The sequence below is a fragment of the Tiliqua scincoides genome, chromosome 3, assembly GCF_035046505.1.
Source record: "Tiliqua scincoides isolate rTilSci1 chromosome 3, rTilSci1.hap2, whole genome shotgun sequence".
NCBI classification, from domain to species: domain Eukaryota; kingdom Metazoa; phylum Chordata; class Lepidosauria; order Squamata; family Scincidae; genus Tiliqua; species Tiliqua scincoides.
This window is the reverse complement of record NC_089823.1, coordinates 182,423,307-182,440,247: the sequence shown is the minus strand read 5'-3', so window position 1 is coordinate 182,440,247 and position 16,941 is coordinate 182,423,307.

Here is a 16,941-nt window from a genome sequence, read left to right as displayed (position 1 = left end):
GGAGGATCGCAAATGTCACGCCTATCTTTAAAAAGGGAAAGAGGGGGGACCTGGGAAACTATAGGCCGGTCAGCCTAACATCTGTACCAGGTAAGATGGTGGAATGTCTCATCAAAGACAGAATCTCAAAACACATAGATGAACAAGGGAGAGAATCAGCTGAGGGAGAATCAGCATGGCTTCTGTAAGGGTAAGTCTTGCCTCACAAACCTTATAGAATTCTTTGAAAAGGTCAGCAGGCATGTGGATGCGGGAGAACCCGTCGACATTATATATCTGGACTTTCAGAAGGCGTTCGACACGGTCCCTCACCAAAGGCTACTGAAAAAGCTCCACAGTCAGGGAATTAGAGGACAGGTCCTCTCATGGATTGAGAACTGGTTGGAGGCCAGGAAGCACAGAGTGGGTGTCAATGGGCAATTTTCACAATGGAGAGAAGTGAAAAGCGGTATGCCCCAAGGATCTGTCCTGGGACCGATGCTTTTCAACCTCTTCATAAATGACCTGGAGACAGGGTTGAGCAGTGAGGTTGCAAAGTTTGCAGACGACACCAAACTTTTCCAAGTGGTAAAGACCAGAAGTGATTGTGAGGAGCTCCAGAAGGATCTCTCCAAACTGGCAGAATGGGCAACAAAATGGCGGATGCGCTTCAATGTCAGTAAGTGTAAGGTCATGCACATAGGGGCAAAAAAATCAAAACTTTAGATATAGGCTGATGGGTTCTGACTGTCTGTGACAGATCAGGAGAGAGATCTTGGGGGGGGTGGACAGGTCGACGAAATCGTCAACCCAATGTGCAGCGGCAGTGAAGAAGGCCTATTCTATGCTTGGGATCATTAGGAAGGGTATTGAGAACAAAACGGCTAATATTATAATGCTGTTGTACAAATCTATGGTAAGGCCACACCTGGAGTATTGTGTCCAGTTCTGGTCACCGCATCTCAAAAAAGACATAGTGGAAATGGAAAAAGTGCAAAAGAGAGCGACTAAGATGATTACGGGGCTGGGGCACCTTCCTTATGAGGAAAGGCTATGGCGTTTGGGCCTCTTCAGCCTAGAAAAGAGACGCCTGAGGGGGGACCTGATTGAGACATACAAAATTATGCAGGGGATGGACAGAGTGGATAGGGATATGCTCTTTAAACTCTCACATAACACCAGAACCAGGGCACATCCACTAAAATTGAGTGTTGGGAGAGTTAGAACAGACAAAAGAAAATATTTCTTTACTCAGCGTGTGGTCAGTCTGTGGAACTCCTTGCCACAGGATGTGGTGATGGCATCTGGCCTGGATGCCTTTAAAGGGGATTGGACACGTTTCTGGAGGAAAAATCCATTACGGGGTACAAGCCATGAAGTGTATGCGCAACCTCCTGATTTTAGAAATGGGTTATGTCAGAATGCCAGATGCAAGGGAGGGCACCAGGATGAGGTCTCTTGTTATCTGGTGTGCTCCCTGGGGCATTTGGTGGGCCGCTGTGAGATAAAGGAAGCTGGACTAGATGGGCCTATGGCCTGATCCAGTGGGGCTGTTCTTATGTTTAACGTCGCTCCACCTGTCCTGCCTTCCTCCCTCTCCGCTCCCTCCCTCTGGCATGCCTCCCCCGCCCTCTCCCCGCCTCCCGCCACCCCATCACTCCTTCTCCCCGCCCTCTCCTTGCCCTCTGCCCGCCTCCCACCTCCCTGGAAGTTCTTGTTGAATTTGGAAACCATTTTAGATAATATGCCGTAGCAGAGAACTGGCATATACATATTTTAAATAAAATAATGTAGATGCTGTGTTGGAGTATGTTTCCGTCAGTCATGTGACGGGGACAAATATATATGAAACAAGAGTAGCGTGCTACTTTTCCATAAGTGACAAGACCTGATTCTGAGTTGCCGATCACAGAAAATGCCCACATATTTAGTGAGAGGAGAGCAACGGTCCTTCTTTAACCCCGGCATAGGCAAGGTGCATTGGAATGGCTGGTGGGACTGATTGCCTTGTTGAAAATCAGTATATAAGTATTCTTAGTAGTAGTAGTAGTAGTAGTAGTAGTAGTAGTAGTAGTAGTTTTAGTAATGTGTGTGTGTGTGCATGTGTTTTTCACTAGGAAATAAAGTATGAAAACGTTCAGTTCATGAAAATACATTTTATTCAGTTCTGGCCAGAGTCTTTGAATTTTTTCTTTCTTTATTTCTTTCTTTCTTTCTGAAGTAGTGACTGTTGATCTTTTTTTGCTTTATTGTGTAGAAAATGCATCTTTTTTGCAGTGGATGGTTGACAGAAATGGTGTACTTAAAAAATGAGATTCAGTAAATGCTTTGGACAAGAGATCCTTCAGCATATTTAGAAAAGTCATAGAAAAGTCATAGAAAAGTCTTCATTTGGTATTCAGCACTTGTTCTCTGTATGATGTTGCGATGGAATCGGACAAGAGGGAATCATTTCTGAATTTGCCTAAAGGCATAGGCTTTGAGTAGTGCATGACTTCTTTTTTAAAAAAAAAAAAAATCAAACAACATTGTCTTTTGATGTCACTTAACAAAGGCTGTATTCTGTTTCTGTAGAAGTGAATGGAATTTGTGCCATCACTTGTCATGGAAGCAGTCCTCAGGTATGGGAGTCTTCTCTTCATCTACGTTCTAATAAGTCAAATTTATTTTCTGGGCCACAAAGTATAGACAAATTGGATTTTGGAGCAAATTTGGCAGCTTCTTTTTCATATTACAAATGTTTCGTGGTAGATTTTCAAGAAAACTGAGACAGGATGAGACTAATGTTAATCTTTTCTAAACTCACAATTGGTGCTCCTATTGCAAATAAATGTTTTCAGTTATAAAAAATATCTTACACTAGTATTGTAACAGACTACTGTAGAATAATTCTAGGGTAGTTAATGAGTTAATCTAATCTTCCTTAGGTTAATCTAAAGTGGCTAATCTAATCTTCCTTAGATTAAAATTAGGTTGGAGATTTTCACTTCCTTCCTCCCTCCCTCTCTCTTTTCTGTTTTAAAACATTTGCTGATGTGTCTGTACATAAGTTTATAAGTCATCACCTCCAAATGTGTTTTTAGCAATTCTTCCTTTTCTAATTGTTTTATTCTTGTTTATTAAGGAAAACGTTTATACTCTGGGATTTGTAACAGAAGTTGAGAAATAGAGCTCAGGAGTGAAGGAATGTGAAGGACAGAGTCAGTCAACAAAGGTCTTTTTGTTTCCTTTGATCAAATATGACCTCACAAGGGTACAAGCAATCCAGTCCATGGGATTTGGCAGCAGAAAGCTGCAATGTCAATGTTCCTGCTTTTTATATTGTATTGTGGACATTTGGAGATTAGAGGGAGCACACTGTGCATGTATGGGTGAAAGAGATCATTCAAATATTATCTTGGTTCTGAAATTATGAGAATAATGAGAAAGGCCATGTTGGCTAGTCTAGAAACTTTTATTTGTTACTTATTTTTGTATTAGCACAAAAGGAGATTTGTTCTAATAGGAAATGTTACTAGATTAATGGATTAAATCAACATTTATACTTGCAACCACATCATTTACCCCTGCTAACTGAGTAAGAGGCACTTTTTCAAGTGGGTGCTCCTTTTTCTTAGCAGGGGGAGAGTAACTGGCCCACCTCACCCCAGCACTGTCTGTTCTAGTGGCTGTCTGCTGGTATTCATTTGCATCTTTTTAGATTGTGAGCCCTTTTGGGACAGGGAGCCATTTAGTTATTTGATTTTTCTCTGTTAACCGCTTTGTGAACTTTGAGTTGAAAAGCGGTATATAAATACTGTTATGTTATGTTATGTATTGTCTGTCTGCTAATTTATTGCCAGAAAGCAATTTATACAAGTCAAGCTTGTAATCTTCAGCATTACATACTTGAAAGAAAATTGGATCATGGCAGTTACTTGAATGAGCATGGAATGAGGAATGAGCATGGTTAGTATTGCAATGGGGTCATCCTATGCATACCTACTTAAAAAAAGTAAGTCCTTCCAAGTGTATAGGATTGCAGTGTATAGGATTCTGAGTGTATCGGATTGCAGCCCAAGTCTTCAATATAAATATTAGGGCATTTCATGTTTGTTTGTTTGTTTACCATAACCAAGAACCCCATCATACCCTATCACCCCCCCCCGACTATGACTGGGTCAGCAAAACACATTGACCACCTCCAGACATGCAGATGTAGTGCTCTGTATGGCAACCTACTGGTGTACTTGGGCTCAAACTCCCATCTCAGCCTTTGTTTCTGAGGATGTTTCCATGCTCCTTCTTTTAGGGCACAAAGCATTAACACAGCGGTGCCAATGGGACATGTGCTGCATCCTGCAGTTGGGTGGCACTCATGGAGGCTTCCTCCAAGTAAAGGAATGTTTGTTCCCTTACCTCAGAGCTGCATTGCCCTTATGTCGGTGTGGGAAAGGGGTTAGGATTGCTCCCACAGTTGCTTTATGATGGCAGGAAATGGAGAAAATGAACACACCTTTGTAGTAGCTACAAATTCCCTTTGTTGTGTCAGTGAGCTTAGTGCACTTTATGTGTTATTAAAAAGGACAGCATGGAGTCAGATTACCTTTGGCCAGTGCTGTTCCACCCACTCTGCACATGATCGCCATGTGATTCAGCACTAGTCTGCCATCCTGTCTCCCTTGTTTTGGCACTGGATCATTCAGTGCCCTGGCTGACCTAGAATGGCAAAATTGATTTTTTTATTGCCTCAGAAAACAACACTGTGCAGAATGGGCCTTACTGTATCAACAGACTGCAACCAGGACTAGCCTGTATGATTCTCTGTCCAAAACTGGGTCTTGCAGAGTCTAATACAGTGAAATTACCAAGCATTCAGACTGCTTCTATTAGAACCGAACCAATCCTATGTTAACTACCTGCACTCCCACATGTTCCTTATCAGCTCCAATATAGAATTATACAATCAGCTGCACAGTCATGACATTTCATAGTTAAGATATATTAAAATATCTTGGCATTTCATGCCTGATATTTGATTCACACCCAGGATGCCAGACAATCATATATAATGATTGATTTAGCCCAATCGCGATCTCATGCAGGTGTTGCAAATTATAGAAGCACTAGTTGGTTGTATAAGGCTCCAGTCTCAAAAAAGATCTCAAAAAAGTAAAATAAGAGCAGCTACCATTTGGAAACACGTGTATATTGAAAATTAAAATTTTAGCTCTTTCTAGGGAAATCTAACTTCTTTAGTTTTCCCTGCCTTCTTTAAAAAAATAGAAAACTTTAATTGTTTATGTCAACTGATTAGAGCCTGGGTGCATAGAGAGGATTTCAGTCTAAGGCAGGGGTGTCAAACATAAGACCCAGGGGCTGGATGCAGCTCACTGAATCTTTTTATCTGGCCCTTGATCTCTCAGCTGCTCAGCAGTGCTGAGGTGGCATTGCTGAAAGTGCTGCCCACTTGATGATGATGATGATGATAATAATAATAATAATAACAACAACAGGTATTTATATACCGCCTTTCTTGGTCTTTATTCAAGACTTTATTCAAGGCGGTTTACATAGGCAGACTTTTTTTTAAATCCCTTATTAAACAGGGATTTTTACAATTTGAAATAAGGTTCTTTCTTTCAAGAACCACTACATTCAGGTGTTTCATTCCAATCTGGCTTCACATTCTGGCCTCCATCCTCCATAATTGGGCTTTCCCATATCTTGAAATATGATCCAGGTTCACTGGCATAGCTAGGGGGGGGCAGGGCACTAAGTTTTGCAGGGAGCCTCACTGCAGAGTGCAGCGGCCCCTGTTTCATCCAGGAAGGGAGATAGATTTATGATGTCCTTGTTGTTGTTTGCCAAAGACTGAAGCCTGTCCAAACTCTGAGCAGGTTGACTCAAGCTCTGGGTCAGGATTTCCATTTGCCCTTCCATCTTATTTAAGCATCCCAATATCAATATTAAAGTTTCTGCAGATATAAAACATGCTTCTCCCAGTCAATGCAAGGGGCTGCTTGCATGCTGCAGGGAGGCTCCCTGCAAAACCTAGTGCCCCACCCCGCTCTAGCTGCGCCAGTGTCAAGGTTTGCATATTTTCTCTTCTGTCATTTGTAGTTAATGAGTTCCTAAGTAAGAAAAAAGTGCTTATTTTTGGTCATGACCTGTTTAATTACATCACTTCCTGCCTAACCTCCGACTCTCAGCAGGCATCATTAATGCTATTCAGCCCGCGTTATGAAATGAGTTTGACACCCCTGGTCTAAGGCAAAAATCCTACACACACTTTCCTGGGAGTAAATCCTATTCAATTCAATAGGATTTACTTGCCTAAGACATGCCTAAGGTTGCGCTGTAATATAAGCCCTGTTCAGACAAACCCAGGAGTTGGCAGGAGTGAGGCTGCAATCTTGGGGCAAGAATGGTGATTCCAGGACTGGCAGGAGAGGAAGGTGTGAATGCTAGTGCTAATCTGGGAGCAGGGGGCTACATTCTGGGGCAGGAGAAGGTGGTCTGGGGGTGGGGGAGGGGACAGTTCCAAAGTAGAGAGTGTGGTCTGTGAGCACAACAATGCAGGGACAGAACAGAAAAAGTTGACCATGCATGGAGGGCCAGATCTAGGTCCCAGGCATCAGGGATTTGATTTGGGTCAAGATCTGTTTTCCTGCTATCCTCCTTTACATGAGGAGTTCTGTACACAAAGGATTCAAGTACTGTTCCACAACAGGATGAAGAGAAATCTGGGGGGGGGGGGGATGGGACAGGACACACCACTTATGCATAATTCACCTCAACCATGGTTGTTCCGTGGCCTGAAGAGAATAGTTTCAAGACCAGGAGTTGGCAATCTAGGTCCATGAAGGACTGATGCCAAAGACCACCTATGATTTCATCACAGAGGCAGTATTTGAATCAAAGACTTTGTGGTTCACCATCTTCACCATTATCTTGCATCAGATCTTGGGAACTGGTTGTCAGAGAATGTCTTGAATGCTGACATGGTAACCGCATTCCACGTCAGCCTGCCCTTGAAGAGAGCTAGGAAATAAGTCTGTGCACTCATTTTAAAAATTAATGGGAATGAAAAGGAATGTGCTCCATTCCTGCAGCTTTGACAAACGAAAGTGAAATTAACAATGAATGAAGACAAATGGAAATGCATTTGTTTTCACTTGGCTTCATTTTACATTGATTTCAGTGGAGACTCACCTCATCTACAGATTCTTACATCTCACATTGCATGACATTTTCAGAGTTAGTACTACTCCCCTTAGAGCATCATCTGTGCAAGTATTCAGAGACAATGGAACAAAGGGGTCCATTTTATAAGCTGTTTTAAAACACACACTTTTTCATTCATTCTCTTTTCCATTGGGTTCAAGGCATTCAGCCTGTCTTGGGCTCTAGGCTTCCCATTGTGGCCTCTGGTTGACCACTATGAAAAACAAGATGCTAGACCTCTCCAGTTTGAACCAGCAAGGGTTTTCTTATGTCCATTACTGAGGATTAGGTACCTTCATGGTAGACAACCTTATCACTATTAACCATGATGGCGGAGAATGTGTTCAAAGATAGTTTACTTCTGAATATACAGCACATCAATCTTTTACACCCCTCTACGGTAATATAAAACAAATCAATCATAGGTCAGTATTTTATTTCAACATTTTATTTCATTTATATGCGGTCTTATAAGAACAGGCTCCATGTATAAATTTAGGTATCAGATGTTCTAAGCAAGGAGCAATATGAAGTAGTTGCTAACAGTTGCAAACTGTTTCTCCTTCTTTATAAACATAGTGTCCTGCCCTGTCCCAAATACTGCATATTCAGAGATCGACTGCCACTGAATATGGAGGTTACATAATGTCTGTATTAGGTCACACTATGGATGTATGAGCAGGTGCAACAACAATTACAAAAACAGGATGAGGGAGATATTTTAATTATACTACTGCAATCACCATTAAGCTAGTAATTATACTATAAAGGATAATCATATGTTTTCTAATGCCATCAATATTTTGATAGTCATTCATTTTAAGAAATGTAGTGCAACCAAAATGTCAGTAATGGCACATAGGCTTCTGCTGAGAACTAAAATGTGACACAAACTCATGCAAAACAGCATTTCCATTTGTGTAGACTAATATTGTTCCTCCTTTGTTCCTTTCCTAAACAGAAAGGCCTACCCAGATCCTAAGGTCCAGACACATGGGTGAAATTGATGCCTGACTCTAAGCGCTGCTCCTAGAACATGTTTCATACTCGTATAGGAAGAGGTAATTGCTGTTGGCTCCACCATAAGAACGTATGAACAGCCCCACTGGATCAGGCCATAGGCCCATCTAGTTCCACTTCCTGTATCTCACAGCGGCCCACCAAATGCCCCAGGGAGCACACCAAATAACAAGAGACCTGTATCCCGGTGCCCTCCCTTGCACCTGGCATTCTGACATAGCCCATTTCTAAGAACAGGAGGTTGCACATGCACATCATGGCTTGTACCCCGTAATGGATTTTTCCTCCAGAAACTTGTCCAATCCCCTTTTAAAGGTGTCCAGGCCAGATGCCATCACCAAATCCTGTGGCAAGGAGTTCCACAGACCAACCACACACTGAGTAAAGAAATATTTTCTTTTCTCTGTCCTAACTCTCCCAACACTCAATTTTAGTGGATGTGCCCTGGTTCTGGTGTTATGTGAGAGTGTAAAGAGCATCTCTTTATCCACTTGATCCTTCCCATGCATAATTTTGTATGTCTCAATCATGTCCCCCCTCAGGCACCTCTTTTATAGGCTGAAGAGTCCCAAATGCCGTAGCCTTTCCTCATAGGGAAGGTGCCCCAGCCCAGTAATCATCTTAGTCGCTCTCTTTTGCACCTTTTCCATTTCCACTATGTCCTTTTTGAGATGTGGCAACCAGAACTGGATGCAATACTCCAGGTGTAGCCTTACCATAGATTTGTACAACAGCATTATAATATTAGCCCGTTTGTTCTCGATACATTTTCTAATGGAATTGGCCTTCTTCACTGCCGCCGCACATTGAGTCGACACTTTCATCGAACTGTCCTCCACCACCCCAAGATCTCTCTCCTGATCTGTCACAGACAGCTCAGAACCCATTAGCCTATACGTGAAGTTTTGATTTTTTGCCCCAATGTGCACGACTTTACATTTACTTACATTGAAACACATCTGCCACCCTGTTGGAGGCTCACAATGTCCTGCATTAATTAGGAATACAGGTGGAGCCTGTTTCCACGGACTTTTCATCCATGGATCTGGCTCAACACAGGTCCCTTGGATCTGCATTGATCCAGAGTAGGCTCCACCTGAACCCTCCTAAGGGGACAGGCGAAAAACACCACTTCCAGTTTCTTGAGGGAAGCTAGAAGTGATGTTTTCTCCCCATTCTGAGGCCTGGGGAAGCCTTGCAGCACATGACATGTGACAGTGCCAACACCACTGATGAGTGCAGTGAAACTGCCAGCTCAGTCACAAAGATACTGTCTGCTGGTGTTCCTGCTCCCTGCTCTTCTCTCCTTCACATTTCCTATTGTAGACCATCCTCCTTCTTTCAAGTCCAAGGAGCAAAAGAAAAAGGAATGGTGGGACCTCCACCACTGTCCACCACCTGAAGTGACAGTTTCAGATGTCCTCATTGATGGGCTTGGCCCTATTAAGAGCCTTAGGGCCCAGTCCTATCCAGCCTTCCAGGATTGATGCAGCCACAATGCAGCCATGAGGTAAGGGAACCAATGTTTCCTTCATTTGATGAGGCCTCTGAGACTGCCCTCCACCACAACAGAATCCAACGCATGTCCAGTTGGCACAGCTGCATCAGCACTGGGAAGTTGGATAGGATTGGGCCCTTAATAATAATTCTTCATCTTGTACTAGGGGGGCCACCACAGTAGCGCACCACTCAGTGATGGAGAGGCCATTCATCAGGAAAAATAAGTCAAGTGCAGTGTCTCAATTCCCCCCCCCCCCCCAAGGAAGCCATGTAACCAGTTGGTGAAAGAAAAAATGGAAAAATGCAACACTGAAGGATCAGTGTTTTATTTAGCAGAAGCTGAGAGCTGTTCTTCAATGACTGCTTCACAGACCTGCTCACAGCTGCCACCATGCTGTGGAAATGAGAGGTGCGCATGAACAAAATATGCACGTAGCCGCAAAGCAGTACAGTTAGGAAACAAAGGTTCAAGTCTCTAATCACAGCAAATGGAATACATCTGAAAGACGAGTGACAAGGAATTCTTCTTTGAAGAAGAAAACAAAAACAGGATAAAAGCTGTTTCTGCCATGGACTGATACTGTTTTAGCTGCAGTGTGAGATTGTTTAACAGTGGGATTCTGCTTGGAAAGCAGAGCTCCCTCCTGATGAACTTAACTTCATCTACATAAAAGGAGGAGCCAGAACACTTTCCCACGGTGGGGTGAGCTCAGCTTCCCCATCATTCTTCAATGTGCATGCATCTGCAAACAAGCACTGGTTTCCTCCCCAGTTTTGTCCCTGTCCCCTGCGCATCAGATGGGCTGTCCACAGCTTGATTGTTAGAAGTGCTTCTCAAATAATTATACATTAAACATTCATCACTGCATGCTTTGAGGTCTGTTATTTTAATGTCAGATTGGGTCGTATCCTAAGGGAGTGCATGCTGACAAAGCACCATTGAAATCAGTAGAACACACTGTTCTGATTTATGTTTTAAATTATGATTTAAGTTATGATTTAGGCTGCAACCCTATACAAACTCAGTGCAACTTCTCTCATAGACAGGCATAGGATTGTGTTGTAACTAACCAATTCTATACCTACCACCCATCATCGCCACACCTCTTCCGTTAGTGCTTAACTGCCATAAAGCAGTCACTGCCAGTCATAAAAGGTGCTCCAGCAGTGTGCTACTCAGCACACTGCTGAGGGCACTGGCAGGAAGGCCAGAACATTCCTCCGAGCACCAGTGGATCCAAAGTTGCCCACCAATCCAGGTATGATGGCAGGGGCGGGGGGTGGTGGTGAGAAGGCAAAATGGAAGTAGGGGAGGGCAGAACAAGGCTGTGAGAAGGCAGGGGATCAGGTCCAGGAAGGGGCTGGGTTTGGTGGCAGCAGCGGTCATAAGAATATAAGAAGAGCCCCGCTGGATCAGGCCAAAGGCCCATCTAGTCCAGCCTCCTGTATCTCAAAGCGGCCCACCAGATGCCTCAGGAAGCAAACAAGACAACAAAATATCTGCATCCTGTTGCACTCCCCTGCATCTGGCATTCTGATTGCTAAATCCTAACCCCTTCCCCAGACCCAATCCCACAGTGTGGGTCCATGCAAATCTGCACCAGCTGTTTAGCTAGCATAGGTTCAAGTGGATTCCCTCCCCCCCATGCCGCAGAGGCTTACCCCAGGCAAGGGAACGATTGTTCCCATTGGCATACCTGGAGGGTCGGAGGGGGCAAATGCCCTGGGTCACTACCCAGGAGCCGTGGCATGATTCCCCCCACTGCCCTTTTTTTAAACAGGCCTCTACAGACTTTTGCACGGTCTTTTGAGGGCTGGGGTGGCAGCCTGCAACTTCCCTGGCCCCCAGACCAGACTTCTGGAAAGCCTGAAAATACCTGGTTTGGGCAAAAACAAGAAGTAACATTTTTAGCCTCTCCAGAGGCCTCAGAAGGCCTTTAGGGGACCAGGGATGCCATGGCACTTGATGGGAGTGGGATGGCATGAGGGACAGTATTTTTTGGTCCTGGCCTCAGGCCACACAGAATCCAGGATCACAACGATTATTCCCTTACCCAAAGGAGACCCCCTGGACTTCCCTCCCATCACAGGATGCAGCGGTAGTCATTTTGGCACTGCTCCATCTGTGGGGGTTGTGGTGGTGGTGGTGACAACAATATGATTGGAATCTGAAGCCATTCATTTCAGTAGGATTTAGGAATCCTGACTTAGGATTCTTAGAACCCTTGTTTTAAAGTTGAAAAAACTGCTCTGGAAAGAGATGAACAGTGATGAACACAGCAAGTTGCTTTATTCTGGCACAGGCCCCTGGCCTATCTAGGTTGTTGCTCTCCCTTCCTCCACAATTCCTCTTTTGATCGACTCCCCTTTTTTCTTTCTTTTCAAATTCAGGGAGCAGGAGAAAGAGGAGCAGCAGGTGTCTGGCACCAGCCCTGCAGGATTTCCTGGTGGGTACCTTCCCAACTACACCAAAAGATGCCAGGAATTGAATCTGGGACCTTCTGCATCCAAAGTCTCTGCTCTGCCACTAAACTACTGCCCTATATAGTCCTGAAGCTTTTTCACATTATGCAGTAGAATGAACTTCATTATCTCTCTGGCACTGCAGGCATTGATTTCATAGAGCTTACTTAATTGCTTTTAATGCATGTTCAGGAACAGCTTTAAATGACAAGGCAGGCAACAATGAAAGTGATTAATCCTCTGAATCAGCTCAAGTCCATTGCTACAGTCATCTTGATTTACTAAATCAAGAAAAAAAAATTCTGGCATTGTTCAGCTCTTAATATAACAGGCAGCTCAAATGTGGATACCTAATTAGCCTCAATTTTGGCTGTTTATTTTTGCAATCCCTTCTGAAATGCTAGACTAAATCCCCCCCCCCCCCCGTAATTTGTTCACATGCTTGAGTTCAGGTTGCATTCTAATTTTGATTTTAATTCAGCTCCTTCTTTTAGGTACTGTTGAATTCTCATTCTCATTCTGTATTTACTGTATAGAAATATATACAGTAGTTGCTTTTGAGCCATTATAGCACATATACCTGGAAGGTTTTGTGTCTAGTGTCAGAGAATTAGTGCATAGTTTAGATAAGGCAAGGCACAGAGTGGGGAGACCCATGTGCATGAGGGAGAATAAGTTTTCAGTATAAGTTTGCAGCCCAATTCACTGCAATTCCCATGGGGCAATGTAGCAGCACCAAGAAGGTTCTCTCACTGCATACTGCAGGGGGGTTTTGGCCTCCAGAGCCCTCCTCGGGGTAAGGAAACATTGTTTCCTTGCCCCAGGATAAGTCTGTTCCATGAATGATCCCTAGGTGTGCCATGGGAGTTTGGGGGAGGGTTATTTAGGAGTGGACCTCAACAAGTGGGAAACCCTGGCCTCTGAGCGGCCCGCTTGGAGGCAGGCTGTGCAGCATGGCCTTTCCCAGTTTGAAGAGACACTTGGCCAACAGTCTAAGAGGCAAAGAAGGAAGGCCCATAGCCAGGGAGACAGACCAGGGACAGACTGCACTTGCTCCCAGTGTGGAAGGGATTGTCACTCCCGAATTGGCCTTTTCAGCCACACTAGACGCTGTTCCAGAACCACCTTTCAGAGCGCGATACCATAGTCTTTCGAGACTGAAGGTTGCCAACATTGGAAGAATCTGAGCCCCCCACCGGTAGTGCAGTGTGCCTTGTCGATTGTCAGAAAACTGTGTGTGTACCTTGACAATTTTAGTGCTTTGTCAGTGTGCTATGAAATTTAAAAAAGTTTGAAAATCGCTGCTTTGGATTATCAAGGTTTCTATTGAAGTGAAATATTGGCATTAGGCCCTTTTCTCATGAAAGTCAAATTTGCAGGCTCCTGTGGATGTGCTGATGTCAAGAGTTGGTGCCAGCCTGCATTGAGTCCCTTCCTCTTTCTCACGTTCAGTCAATGCAGGAGAAGTTGTGTGAGAAGAGGGCTAAAAGGAGGTCTTTGGAACCATGCTTCTTGTACTGTCATAGAGCTCCTAGGATTTGGGCTAATCCTTGTTTCCATCTTTGGTACCTTAATAAGTGCCTGAAACACAGTATAACAGTGTTTCTCAACCAGTGGTACTAGGGTGGTGGCCCCCACTGTCTGGCAGCGAGACCAGTAATGCAACAAGACAAGCAGCAAGAGGAAGATCATCTTGGTAGGCAGAGCTTCAGAGAGCAATTTCTGCATGCTTAAAAAACCCTCTAGTCTTCCCTGAGCCTCTTACTGATATTTGTCATGTTGCATCTGGCCTCCCAATCCAGAAGTAATTGGTGATGACATCATTGCCAGTTACTTCCAGTGGTACTTCCAATAGGTGGACCATTCAAAGTGGTACAGTCAGGGACAAACTTTGAGAAATGCTATGGAACAAGGTTAGAGTCTGCCTTCGCAGAATGAAGAAACCAAGGCAATAAAGTCCTTAAGTGCTTTAACTCTCAGGAGGGGAAGAAGCTGAAAGGAAGTCCTTTTGTAAAGGAAGAGACAATTTAAAAGGGAGGAAGGAAAGAGTGCAAAGCAAGCCGAACAAAAGCTGCTTTACCTCTGATTGCCACTGATAGATATGATGTGTGATTTCACAAAAGAAGGCAAACACATAATAAATGTATCAGGCCCCCAAACAATGAGAGACTGTCTCATTCTGGATGTTATCAGCAAGCTGAAAATCACAAACTTTCACAAACTGGGGCAAGAGAAGGATAATGGTTACAGTGTGTCAAGGAAAGTAGGTCTGGGGAAATGGTTTAGTAGGATATTGTGCCTTGGGAAAACTTGGCGTTCTCAGTCTAATCAGTAGCCTTTCTTGGAAAGAGTGCAAAGGTGAATGTTTGCGGTTCATAAGAAAGCTGATTTAAGGAGATGCTGGAGGCAGGGGAAAGACTTTTTCATTTTCTCCAGAACAGTGAATAAAAAAATATTTAGAGAAGGTATTTCATAGGGCAACTGGTATCTTCTGTGCTGAAGGCCATGTTGCAAATCAAAAAGCCACAAATGCTTCAGCAATTGTGCCTCTTTGAAGGTCCTCTGTGATCCCCAGCACAGCATCTGCATCATGTAAAGACCACAGCACCACTCTCTGGCAAGTCATGGTGGTGCACCTTTCTGATGTTTCAAGGACATAGGCTGGCTTCATCTTTTTTGAAAGCTTCTCAGTGCAGTTTATATTGTATGAAAATCAGCCTTCTCCCTATTCTGAACCTTAAAGGCAGTGTTGTGACTCATTGCAACATCACACAGTTGTGAAAGGGGTCTGCACACTTGTATGGTCCCCTTAGAGGGGATGCAGCTTCCCTGCCCATACTCGCCCCCTGAATCTTCTCAGATGTACACCAACTAAAGAGTTGGTGTAGGTCCAAGGAGACCTATTGAAGGTCAGGTGATCTACAGGGAGGTAAGAAAGATTTTTACTTACCTCTTCTGGACTGTCTGGTCACTCTTCTCCGCCTATAACAGAGGTCCCCAAACCCCGGTCCGGGAGCCACTTACAGCCCTCAAGGACTCCTAATCTGGCCTGCAGGGAGCCCCCAGTCTCCAATGAGCCTCTGGCCCTGTGGAGACTTGCTGGAGCCCATGCTGGCCTGATGCAACTGCTCTCAGTATGAGGGTGACTGTTCAACCTCTTGCATGAGCTGTGGGATGAGGGCTCCCTCCACTACTTGTTGTTTCATGTCTGTGATGCAGCAGCGGTAGCAAAAGAAAGGCCGGCCTTGCTTTGTGCAAGGCCTTTTATAGATGTTGAGCTATTGCAAGACCTTCATTCATTCATGTAAGTTCCATCTCTAATATATTTATTTATGTACATTTAACCAAATTTGAAATGTAAATTAATTCTTCTCCCCCCCCCCCGGGCCCCCGGCACAGTGTCAGAGAGATGATGTGGCCCTCCTGCCAAAAAGTTTGGACACCCCTGACCTATAGCATCAAGTGTGTGCTCCATCAGCCTTGTTGGCAGAGATTAGGATTGGGCCCTTAGAGTTGTTTTCCCCATATATGCACTACCTGCACAATGTCATCAGGCACAAGATGCTTATTGGCATTTCACAAGATTTCATGTGTTAAGTAGAATTTGGCAAGCATGCTGACGGGTGGCACCACCTAGCTCCATTTTCATGCAAAGGCACTTATAAGCCCTTTCATTCTTTCTGTCTCTACAGCAGCCCCTGCTCTTATAGCAGTGAGAAAGAATTTTTAGTGCAGGAGAAAAGAAGGGGAAAATGGGCCCTTTGTGCCATTCATTAATCTGACAGTTTTTCTCAGATTGGCATCCAGCCCTGGCATCAAAGTCCTTGCTCTTGTTGTTTTTCTTTGCTGGACACTCTCCCAGTGGCACTGGAAGGCTGCCATAGATATGGCGGCGGCGGTAGCAGCAGCCTCATAATAGCGTCTCCTTATTCTGACAAACGAAAAGAGCCTTTCTCCATTGATTGCTGTAGCCAGCCAAATTGTCCTTGTTTGATGGCTTTCAGGTAAAGAAGTGCAGTGTCCATGGTCTACAGCACAGAGGCTGGAAATTAAACGGTGAGACAGCAATACAGAGCATAACTGAAGATACCCCTTTGGCTCACATAGCTTTGGCAAACCCCCATTGTCAAGCCATCACTGGAGCAAACCTTCATTCTGGAACATCAGCATGCTGCCTTCAACACTAGAACAAATAATGAAAAAGAGAGGTGCCTCTAAGCATTACAAAGTACATTTCCTCACCAGTGAGTAACCAGAACATACCTTCATCTGCACCTTGAATTAGTAGCAAAAGTGAACTTATTGGGCCTTACAGGCAAACTGGCTTCACTTGTTTACCCCCACTTGGTGGCAAAAACAGTAGGTGTTCATTTTGGGGTGTAGGAGGTAAATAAGTTGGACAGACCAAAGTTCATATTGTGAGAAATTGGACTTAATAAGCCATCACTGAGGGCCAGTGTGCTACAATCCCCTAGTGGTGATTGGTTGAAACAACATGGAGACTATAAAAGATCTGTGCAGTAGTTCGCTGTTGATGATACAACTGTCAGTTGCATCAATTGCACGTAGAAGCCGTCCCAGCAACTTTCCCTGTGTAGGCTGTAGGCAGTACCATAGTTACTCCACCAAGCTAGTAAGAATAAATAATATAGTATCAAATAATAACTGATTATTTATTATTGTCCAATCTTGGACTTATTGTCTGGTTGCAGAAGTTCCCACTCTGGCACTGAACTGGAATATGGGACTTGGTGAATTGCTGCTGGCCAGCTA